At 46.4% G+C, this 12,162-nt stretch overlaps 1 protein-coding gene across 2 annotated transcripts in view; it reads right to left on the reverse strand.

Annotated features, from left to right (window-relative positions):
- Positions 1–2,740, reverse strand: part of MTOR (mechanistic target of rapamycin kinase) — a 150,469-nt gene extending 147,729 nt beyond the window's left edge. The window contains exon 1 of one of the 2 annotated variants that reach the window (XM_025384127.1): positions 2,623–2,740. The gene's annotated coding sequence lies outside the window, so the exon portion shown is untranslated. The remainder of the gene's footprint in view (positions 1–2,622) is intronic. The other variant, XM_025384120.1, reaches the window with a different exon arrangement.
- Between the last annotated feature and the right edge of the window lie 9,422 nt (positions 2,741–12,162).

Here is a 12,162-nt window from a genome sequence, read left to right on the forward strand (position 1 = left end):
GTCAGGCAGGGGATTCTAAAAAGGTTGAGAGATCTTATTGAGGAACATTTAGAAAGCCTAGATTCATTAAACAATGACTGATGTTTAAAACAGGCAGTGTGGTAGGGAGGGTCAAATTGCGGGCTATGGGAGCTAGCCTACTTGGGTTTGAATCCTTGGGTTAGGTACCTTGAGCAGTTTTGGAGGCCGAGTCAGGAGGACCACCTGAGGTCAGGAGTTCGAAACCAGCCTGGCCAACATGGTGAAATCCCATCTCTACTAAAAATACAAAACTTAGCTGGGCGTAGTGGCACGTGCCACCCGGGAGGCTGAGGCAGGAGAATCACTTGAACCCGGGAGGTGGAGGTTGCCCTGAGCCAAGATCCTGCCACTCCACTGTCTCAAAACAAAAACAAACGAAAACAAAAACAAGGTTATATACCTTGAGAAAGACACTAAAAATGTCTGTTTCTTCAACTACAATAGGAAGATAATAGTACCTAGTTCATGGGTTGATGTGAGGACTAAATGAGTTAATACATGTCAAAAAGTATTTAAAACAGTGCAGGGCATATACTGAGTTCTTAATAATTGTTAGCTATTATTATTACTACTACTACTATGTACATGGCACAGTGCCAGGTAACAAATGTGGGGAGGTAGGGAAAGAATCAAAAATGACTAAGACTGCCCCTTTGCTCAAGTTCAGTCTAAAAAGACAGATTATTATTCTACAGCAGCATTGTCTAATAGAAATATAGGCCAGGCACAGTGCCTCACGCCTGTAATCCCAGCACTTCGGGAGGCCAAGGCAGGCAGATCACCTGAGGTCAGGAGTTTGAGACCAGCCTGGGGAATATGGTGAAACTCCATCTCTACCAAAAATACAAAATTAGCCAGGCATGGCAGTGCGTGCCTGTAATCCCAGCTACTTGGGAGGTTGAGGCAGGAGAATCACTTGAACCCAGGAGGCAGAGGTTGCAGTGAGCCAAGATTGCGCCATTGCACCGCAGCCTGGGCGACAAGAGCAAAACTCCATCCCAACTGAAAAAAAAAAAAAAAAAGAGGAAATACAGTGATCCACAAATGTAATTTTAAAGCTGCTGGTAGCCATATTTTAAAAGGTGAAAAGAAACAGGTGAAATTAATTACTTAAACCAATATATCTAAAATATCATTTCAACATGTTATCAATATTTTAAAAATTGATATAGGGTCCATTCTTTTTTTGTAGCGAGTCTTCAAATCTAATGTGCATTTTACACTTACGACAATGTCAATTTGGACTAGTCACTTTTATTTATTTTTTGAGACAGAGTCTTGCTCTCCGTCACCCAGGCTGGAGTGCAGTGGCGTGATCTTGGCTCACTGCAACCTCCACCTCCTGGGTTCAAATGATTCTCCTGCTTCAGCTTCCCAAGTAGCTGGGACTACATATGTGCAGCACCACACCTGGCTAATTTTTTTTGTATTTTTAGTAGAGATGGGGTTTCATCATGTTGGCTAGGCTGGTCTCAAATTCCTGACCTCAGGTGATCCACCCGCCTTGGCCTCCCAAAGTGCTGGGATTACAGGTGTGAGCCACCTGAACTAGTCACATTTCAAGTGTTCTACAGCCACATGTGGCTGGTGGTTCTTGTACTGAACAATGCAGTTCTACAGGGGACTAGCACTTCAAATGTAAGCTAAAAGAAACCAATTAGTTTCTGAGATCATTCCTTCATTCCTCAATTATGCCCACACTGCTATGGGTGTAACATATACCTATCCTAAGTATGTTCAGCTTATGCTACAAAACCAATTTCTCAAAATTCTTATTTTTGAACCAATTTGTAAGGCACAGAGGAAAAACAGGGAATAATTGGTTTTGAAAAGCTTTCAAATACTCCAGTGCCAAGAAGAAGACTGCAGAAAGAAATGCCATCCTTTAGGGGAGAAGAAACTTAAGAATCCCTACTAAGAAAACTACTCCAGTTTGTGTGTATGTGTGTGTGTATGAAAGGGGGGAAGGAGGCTGGCAAGGAAAGGCTCAGGAAAGAACCAGTGTAACTTCATATGGCCTGAGGCCCACAGGCCATCTGCTCCAGGCTGAATTCAATTAAACTTAGGATATCTGAAGTCAAACATCCTAAGGGTCTTGATAGGGCTTAAGTAAGTTAAAATTGGATGGGAGAAACAGGGATGGGGCTGGGGGAGAAGGCGAGAGGATGTACCCCAACGATGTAACCGAGCTCAGTTTCGGTGACTGGGTCTCTGAGAAGTGTCCACGGTGGAGGATAAGGGGCTGACACGGACGCTGGTGTTCCCTGGGGCAGAGATACAAAATTTTTGTACGTGGCTCAGAAAAAAGGGTGGCTGTAACGGGCAAAAGACCCAAAGGGCAGTACCAGAGCTGATGGGCCGGCCTTCGGGCGGACGTACCGCGGGCCGAAGGGTGCAGGGGTCTCTTGGGGGTCCCGGGGAGGTGGGCGTTGCCTCGAGGGGTGGGACTCAAGGGCTCAGACGGTGCCCAGGTCGTGGGGCCGGCAGTGTGGGGACCCCACGTCCCAGACGGGCGGCTTCCCCTGCCCCCCCACGGGCAGGTTGGCCGTGGGTCTGGACATTACGCCGCCTCAGAGGGGTCGTTCCAGGCCCTAGACTCACCGTGCGGCTTCGGCCAAGGCCTCAGCTGCCGCCGCCAGCACCGCTACCGCCGCCTCAGGCCCCCTGCCCCACCGCCCGCCTTCCCCGCTGTCCTCTAAACCGGGAGCGAGGGAAGGAGGGTTCCTAGCCCTGAGGACCAATCGACACGTACAGGAAGAAGATGGACTGAAAAACAGGCCAATAGTAATGAAGAAGAAGTGAAGCTTCAGGACCCGGCTTCTCCAGGGGGCGGGGACTATTCAAATAGACAAACCACGCGGCCAGTGGCAGCTGAAAACAGGCTTGGGTCCACTCGGGAGAACCAATCGGTCGTGAGTTGTCCTCAGTCACTTCCACTCACACATCCGGTGCGGCGCTGCTAGGATTCCCCTCTGCATCCGGGCTGTGAACTCAGGGAGTCCGCTGTCTGGGTACCTCCGGATCGCACCAAGAGCGGCTAGCAGAGGTTCGCGACCCCTCCCGGTGTAATTCTGAGAGGAGAGTGTGAGCAATGCTGGCGCCCAGGAATTACTGCATCAGAAGACGTTTCGGGCTAGCGCTCTTTATGGATCCTATGATTTCTCTTTTGTTACATTTAATAAGCATTTGAAAATGTTTTTAATTAGATTTTCTCACTTTCCCAAAATTATCCAATTCAGGATCATTCCAGAGAAACCATAGCCAAGTTTTAACCAAAAGAGCTACTCATAAATAAAAATTTTCAAAGAAACATATTTTTTTAATCGTTTCAAAAAATCAATAGCTGGCCCGGCGCGGTGGCTCACGCCCGTAATCCCAGCACTTTGGGAGGCCGAGGCGGGCGGATCACTTAAGGTCAGGAGGAGTCGAGACCAGCCTGGCCAACATGGTGAAACTCCCCCGCGTCTCTACTAAAAATACAAAAATTAGGTGGGCATTGTGGCGCACGCCTGTAATCCCAGGTACTCGGGAGGCTGAGGCACGAGAATCGCCTGAACCCGGGAGGCAAAGGTTGTAGTGAGCTGAGATCGTGCCACTGCACTCCAGCCTGGGCGACTGAGAAATCTCTGTCTCAATGAATACATGCATGCATGCATACATACATACATACCAAAGAAATAGCTGCTGGTTACAGTGGCCCACGCCTGTAATCCCAGCACTTTGGGAGGCTGAGGCACGAGGATAGCTTGAGGCCAGGAGTTCCAGACCAGCCTGGGCAAATAGTGAGACAATGTCTCTACAAATTGGAAAAAAAAAAAAAGAAATCAATAGCAAAAGTGGATTTGACTACATTTCTTTTTTTTTTTTTAATCACAGTGCTATTTGTCATAGTACACACTGAAAATTCCTAAATATTTCAAAGTAGGAGTCCAGTAAAATATGATGCATTCAGCCAGGTGCGGTGGCTCACACCTGTAATCCCAGCACTTTGAGAGGCCGAGGCCAGCGGATCACGATGTCAGGAGTTTGAGATTAGCTTGACCAACCTCGTGAAACCCCGTCTCTACTAAAAATGCAAAAAAAAGTAGCGGGGCATGGTGGCAGGCGCCAGTAATTACAGATACTTGGAAGGCTGAGGCAGGAGAATCGCTTGAAGCCAGCAGGTGGAGGTTGCAGTGAGCTGAGATCACGCCACTGCACTACAGCCTGGGTGACAGTGCAAGACTCAGTCTCAAAAAAAAAAAAAAAAAAAAAAAATGCATTCATAATAAGAAAAATACGTAGCCATTAATAATGATAATTTAGAGCCTATCATGGTGGCTCATGCATGTAATCCCAGCACTTTGGGAGGCCAAGGCAGGATTGCTTGAGGCCAGGAGTTTCAGACCAGCCTGAGCAACATAGTGAGACCCTCATCTCTACAAAAGAAATTTAAACATTAGCTGTGCATGATAGCACGTGCCTGTAGTCCCAGCTACTTGGAAGGCTGAGGCAGGAGAATCACTTGAGTCCATGATTTCAAGGTTGTGGTCATCTGTGATCACTGCACTGCAGCCTGGGCAGCAGAGAAAGATCCTGTCTCAAAAAATAATAACAATAATAGTAATAATAACAAGAAATAGTGGTAATGAGATGAATATTTGCTAAGAAGGAAAAGGTTCACAACTAGTTCAAAAATTACAAATTATACAACAATGTAAGTATAATATAACCATTTACAAAAATATTTATGCTTTTCTCATATGTCTATGTTTACATGGGGAGATGTGCACAATGGGAAAGACACTTTTTCTTTATACATTATCATCAATTACTTATGTAATAAAAAGAAGTGAAGGTAGAAGGAATGAGTTTTCAGAAGGCCTAAACTGCCAAATTAAAGACGGTTGGGCTCAGTGCAGTGGCTCACACCTGTAATCCCAGCATTTTGGGAGGCCAAAGCAGGAAGATTGCATGAGCCCAGGCATTTGAGACCAGCCTGGGCAACATAGTGAGACCCCAGTCTCAAATAAATAAATAAATAAATAAAGATGGTTGATAATAATCTGTGGCTAACAAAATGCTTTGTTTGGCAGGGTTTTTTTGTTGTTGTTAATACCTATGATATTGGCCAGGCACAGTGACCCAACACTTTGGGAGGCTGAGGCAGGTGGATTGTGTGAGCCCAGGAATTTGAGACCAACCTGGGCAACATGGTGAAACCTCACCCTTACAAAAAATGCAAAAAATTAGCTGGTGTGGTGGCATGCACCTGTGGTCCCAGCTACTTAGGAGGCTGAGGTGGGAGGATCACTTGAGTCCAGGAGGTCAAGGCTGCAGTGAGCTGTGATCTCGCCACTGCATTCCATCCTGAGTTGACAGAGTGAGACCCTGTCTCAAAAAATATATATATATATAATTGCTACTTTTTTTTTTTTTTTTTGAGACAGTCTTACTCTGTCACGTAGGCTGGAGTGCAGAGGAGCGATCTCGCCTCACTGCAACCTCCACCTCCCGGGTTTAAGCGATTCTCTTGCTTCAGCCTCCCAAGTAATAATGGCTACTTTAGATTTAGCCTCTTTTCATTGCTTCTGTGAGATAACTGTTCCTCTAAACTTTACATTTTCACTGATGTTCAACAAGTTTTTATTTTTTATTTTTTTTAGATGGAATCTCGTTCTCTCACCCAGGCTGGAGTGCAGTGGCACAATCTTGGCTCACTACAACCTCCGCCTCCTGGGTTCAAGTGATTCTCGTGCTTCAGCCTTCTGAGTAGCTGGGATTACAGGTGCCCGCCACCACACCCGGCTAATTTTTGTATTTTTAGTAGAGATGGGGTTTCGCCATGTTGGCCAGGCTGGTCTTGAACTCCTGACCTCAGGTGATTCGCCTGCCTCAGCCTCCCAAAGTGCTGGCATTACAGGTGTGAGCCATCGCACCTGGCCCAACATCTATGTTTTTATCATTAAAAATTTCTAATATGCGGCCAGGCGCGGTGGCTCAAGCCTGTAATCCCAGCACTTTGGGAGGCCGAGGCGGGTGGATCACGAGGTCAGGAGATCGAGACCATCCTGGCTAACATGGTGAAACCCCATCTCTACTAAAAATACAAAAAAACTAGCCGGGCGTGATGGCGGGCGCCTGTAGTCCCAGCTACTCGGAGGCTGAGGCGGGAGAATGGCGTGAACCCGGGAGGTGGAGCTTGCAGTGAGCCGAGATCGCGCCACTGCACTCCAGCCTGGGCGACAGAGCAAGACTCCGTCTCAAAAAAAAAAAAAAAAAAAAAAAAAAAAATTTCTAATATGCAATATAGTCACTACTCAAATCTCAAAATAAACAAGTTATATTTATCATGAAAAGTCTTGCTCCACCCTTGCCCCTTGACTACGTATTTTCTCAGTTTCTTATGCATCCCTAGATTTTCTGTCTGCAAAAACAAGCAAATATATGCGTATGTATATTCCCTTTTTTTTTTTTTTGAGACAGAATTTCGTTCTGTGGCCCAGGCTGGAGTGCAGTGGCATGATCTTGGGTCACTGCAACCTCGGCCTCCCAGGTTAAAGTGATTCTCATGCCTCAGCTTCCCCAGTAGCTGGGATTACATGCCTGTGCCGTCATGCCTAGCTAATTTTTTAATTTTTAGTAGAGATGAGGCTTCACCACATTAGCCAAGCTGGTCTCAAACTCCTGAACTCAGTTGATCCACTCACCTCAGCCTCCCAAAATGCTAGGATTACAGGCACGAGCCACCACGCCCAGCCCATACATATATTCTTATTTTCCCCTTTTGTTATACTATATGCACTATTTTGCATTTTTAAAATTTTAGTGTATCTTGTAGATCTTTCTCTTATAGTTCCAACAGGTTTATATGCCTGCTGCACAGCAACAGACCAATACAATGAGACAGCAGAGTCTGCAGCAGAGAGAGAGTTTAATGATCACAGGGCAGCCAAGTGAGGAGATGGGAGTATTACCAGTGCTGAATCTCCATGGTCTGCAGCAAGCTCAGTTCTTGCCTCCTCGGAAGAAAGAACTCAGAATGAGGGGCATAGGGCAGAGTGAGAGACTGAGGCAAGTTTCAGAACAGGAGAGAAAGTTTATTAAACAGTGTTAGAGTAGGAATGAAAGGACACTTGGAAGAGGACGAAGCAGTTGACCTGAGAGATGAAGTGCGCTGTTTGACCGTGACTTCGGGTTAGCATACTGCAGGGTCTTGCTTCCCTTCTCCCCTGATTCTTCCCTTGGGGTGGGCTGTCCACATGCAGGGTGGCCTGTCAGCACTTGGGTGGGGGCGCATGTGCAGTGTGTTTACTGGAGTTGTGCACATGCTCACTCACGGTGTGCTTCCCTTACCAGTCCAGTGTTCCTAGAGGAAGATCATCCGCCATTTTGCCTCTTAGTGCCCATGCTTGAGCCTATTCGCTCAGCTCCTGAGATCTTATGGGAAGCTGCTGATCACCAGTTTCAGGTGTTTCTGTCTTTTGGGAGACTGCCTTTCCCTGGCACCAGCTACAATCAATTATTATTTTAGCGCACTAGCTTAACTGCCTGCCCATCACCCAATGGTTGCTTGATATTCCTGGGGTTAGGGGGTGGGGGCCTCTCCTGCTCTGCTCAGGTCTGACTAGTTACCTACTGTAACAGGAGGAGACCTCCAAATTCATCTCCCCAAGGAATTCTGGCCTGGCTTTTTTTTTTTTTTTTCCTTGTGATGGAGTCTCGCTCTGTTCCCCAGGCTGGAGTGCAGTGGCAGGATCTCAGCTCACTGCAACCGCTGCCTCCCAGGTTCAAGCAATTCTTGTGCCTCAGCCTTTCGAGTAGCTGGGATTACAGGTGCATGCCACCACACCTGGCTAATTTTTGTATTTTTAGTAGAGACAGGGTTTCACCGTGTTGGTCAGGCTGGTCTCAAACTCCTGACTTCTTGATCCACCTGCCTTGGCCTCCCAAAGTGCTGGGATTACAGGGATGAGCCACCGAGCCTGGCATGAGCTGGGGTTTTTAAGGGGATTGTAGAGGGAGAGAGGCTGTAAATTTGGTATCGTTTATTGGTCGGGGTAAGGGGGATGAAATCATCAGGATGTGGAAACTGCATTCTTTGGTGAGTTAGCTCCCTGTGAGGTCTTTCACAATGGCTGTCACCAGTAGTTTCACTGATATGCAGGACCTGGAAGAATACCTCAGGTGGAAAACAATGTTTTGCAAGCTTAAGTTGTCTGATGACAGGGTCTGCGTGATTCTGGGACAGTAGGCAGCAAACAACTATGAGGAAGTGTCTCAGAGTTCAACGTGACCTCACGATGAATGCTGAACGTGCTGCAAGCTTTATTTTCATTTCTCTCCCTCCCTTCTTCCCCGATTTATTTTATTTTATTTTGAGACAGAGTCTCACTCTGTCGCCCAGGCTGGAGTGCAGTGGTGTGATCTCAGTTCACCACAACCTCCACCTCCTGGGTTCAAGCAATTCTCCTGCCTCAGCCTCCCGAGTGGCTGGGATTACAGGTGTGCACCACCACGCCAGCTAATTTTTGTACTTTTTTTTTTTTTTTGAGACCAAGTCTCTCTCTGTAGCCCAGGCTAGAGTGCAGTGGCATGATCTTGGCTCACTGCAACCTCTGCCTCCCAGGTTCAAGCGATTCTCCTGCCTCAGCCTCCAGAGTAGCTGAGATTACAGGTGTGCGCCTCTGCAGAGTAACTGGGATTACAGGCACGTGCCACTGCGCTCAGCTAATTTTTTGTATTTTTAGTAAAGACAGGGATTCACCATGTTGGCCAGGCTGGTCTTGAACTCCTGATCTCAGGTAATCCGCCTGCCTTGGCCTCCCAAAGTGCTAGGATTACAGGTGTGAGCCACCATGTCCGGCCTAATTTTTTTATTTTTAGTAGAGTCGGGGTTTCACCATGTTGGCCAGGCTGGTCTTGAACTCCTGACCTCAAGTGATCTGCCTGCCTTGGCCTCCCAAAGTGCTGGGATTACAGGCGTGAACCACTGCACCCGGCCCCTGGTTAATTTTATAAAGTTTGTTGGGACGGTTTCATTTCCATCTTGGTACACAGAGAGTTTCTTGTCCTTTTGTTGTTGCTACAGCTGCATAGTGTTCCATCACATGGTTGTGCCATAGTTCATTTTCCAGTCCTCTGTGAACGGACATTTGTGTTATGTCCAAATTTGTGCTATTACAAATGCTGCAATGAATGCCTTTGTACATATATCATTTTCTTCCCTGACAGCTATATCAAGATAAATTCCCTGAAATGGAATTACAGGGTCAGACAGTTTTGATGAATCTTGTCAAGTTGATCTCTATAAGGGAGGTACCAATTTTTACTTCCATCAGCCATATAGGAGATTTTTGCCACCCTGAGATATGATAAAGCCCTGTTTTCTAATTAATAATCAAAGATGATTTTATAGCAACAGAAATTAGTGCATTTGTACGTTTCTGTTTACAAAGAACTTTCTTTTTTTATTGTATTTTTTATTGTATTTTTGCAAGTCTTTTTATTTTATTATAATACATGTACCCTAGAACTATTATATATGTACCCTACATGTACCCTAGAACTATAACTATTATAATAGTTCTAGGGTACATGTGCACAACGTGCAGATTTGTTACATAGGTATACATGTGCCATGTTGGTTTGCTGCACCCATCAACTTGTCATTTACATTAGTTATTTCTCCTAATGCTATCCCTCCTGCAGCCCCCCAGCCCCCAACAGGTCCCAGTGTGTGATGTTCCCCTCCCTGTGTCCATGTGTTCTCATTGTTCAACTCCCACTACAAAGAACTTTCTTATTTATTACACTAAAATAATAGCTAATATTTATTGAGCACTTACAGCGTACCAGGGATTTTGGTGGACATTATCGAGTACTTGTTAAAAGCAGCTTGGAGTCTAACTGAATCTGAAATTTGGCTGCAACACTTAGTACCTATTTCCTTATGTGTAAAACTGGAAGGATTATAGTCCCTTCGTTGGTAGGCATTATCGTGGGGGTTAAACGCTAACACCACACGTAAAGTACCTAAAAGAGGTACTTGGCTGGGCATGGTGGCTCACGCCTATAATCCCAGCACTTTGGGAGGCCAAGGCGGGTGGATCACCTGAGGTCAGGAGTTTGAGACCAGCTTGGTAAAACCCTATCTCTACTAAAAATATAAAAATTAGCTGGGCGCGGTGGCAGGCACCTGTAGTCCCAGCTACTCGGGAGGCTGAGGCAGGAGAATCACTTGAACCCGGGAGGTGGAGGTTGCAGTGAGCCGAGATCGCGCCACTGCACTCTGGCCTGGGCGACAGAGCAAGACTCCATCTCAAAAGCAAACAAAGTATATATGGCTTATGTGAACAGTCAATAAATGCTGTTTACTATTATGCCTGAGCATTTCTATGAGGCAGGTTGTATTGTTCCCACCTTATATATAAGTAAGCCAAAGAACAGAGATACTGGGACATGTAATTGGTAATTGATAGAGCCAGGATTTTAATATATCTGCTCATATATTGTCTGATTTGACATTGTATGACTCATGGGTTTGGCCAGTATAGAAAGCTTTGTGCTGAGTGGTGAAGTTGTAATGTTTAACAACCAGATTGGAGTAAGAGAGAGCAGATATATACAGAGCTAGCTTCACAGCTACGTCATGCTCTGTTTTGTAATTGTTAATGATTTTGAACAAGAGGCCTCACTTATTTATTTATTTATTTTTTTTTTGAGACAGAATTTCACTCTTGTTGCCCAGGCTGGAGTGCAATGGCGCACAATCTCGGCTCACCGCAACCTCTGCCTCCCGGGTTCAACCGATTCTTCTGCCTCAGCCTCCCGAGTAGCTGGGATTACAGGCATGTGCCACCATGCCCAGCTAATTTTGTATTTTTAGTAGAGACAGGGGTTTCTCCATGTTGGCCAGGCTGGTCTCGAACTCCTGACCTCAGGTGATCCACCTGCCTCAGCCTCCCAAAGTGCTGGGATTATAGGTGTGAGCCACCCCGCCTGGTGAATTTTTTTTTATTTTTTAAATTAATTAATTATTTTTTTGAGATGGAGTTTTGCTCTTATTGTCCAGGCTGGAGTGCAATGGCACGATCTCGGCTCACCGCAACCTCCACCTCCTGGGTTCAAGCGATTCTCCTGCCTCAGCCTCCTGAATAGCTGGGATTACAGGCATGTGCCACCACACCCAGCTAATTTTGTATTTTTAGTAGAGACAGGGTTTCTCCATGTTGGTCAGGCTGGTCTTGAACTCCTGACCTCGGTCATCTGCCCGCCTTGGCCTCCCAAAGTGCTGGAATTACAGGCGTGAGCCACCGTGCCCGGCCTGGTCCCACTTATTTACTTATTTTATTTTATTTATTTTTTTGAGATAGGATCTCACTCTATTGCCCAGGCTGGAGTGCAGTGGCACAATCATGACTCACTGCAGCCTCAACTTCCCAGGCTCAGGTGATTCTTCTGCCTCAGCCTCCCAAGTAGCTGGGACCACAGGTGCACACTGCCACACCTGGCTCATTCTTTTTTTTTTTTTTTTTTTTTTGAGACAGAGTCTCACTCTGTCACCCAGGCTGGAGTGCAGTGGCATGATCTCGGCTCACTGCAAGCTCCACCTCCCGGGTTCATGCCATTCTCTTGCCTCAGCCTCCCAAGTAGCTGGGACTACAGGCGCCCACCACCACATCCGGCTAATTTTTTTTGTATTTTTAGTAGCGATGGGGTTTCACCGTGTTAGCCAGAATGGTCTTATCTCCTGATCTCATGATCTGCCAGCCTCGGCCTCCCAAAGTGCTGGGATTACAGGCGTGAGCCACTGCGCCTGGGCCACACCTGACTAATTCTTTGATTTTCACCATGTTGTCCAGACTGGTCTTGAGCTCCTGGGCTCAAGCGATCCACCTGCCTTGCCCTCCCAAAGTGTTGAGATTACAGGCGTCAGCCACCACGTCTGGTCTTTTTTTTTTTTAGAGTGGAGATCTCACTGTGTTGCCCAGGCTGGTCTCTAACCTGAGCTCAAGCGATCCTCCCACCTCAGCCTCCTGAGTAGCTGGGACTGCAGGCACACATTACCACACCCAGCTCCACCTCTTTAGTTTGCAATGCGTACCACAAATTAGGTAGTCAGTCCTGTGTGCATATATGTTGCATGTGTATTATAACTTT

The sequence above is a fragment of the Theropithecus gelada genome, chromosome 1 (assembly GCF_003255815.1).
Source record: "Theropithecus gelada isolate Dixy chromosome 1, Tgel_1.0, whole genome shotgun sequence".
Lineage (NCBI taxonomy): Eukaryota > Metazoa > Chordata > Mammalia > Primates > Cercopithecidae > Theropithecus > Theropithecus gelada.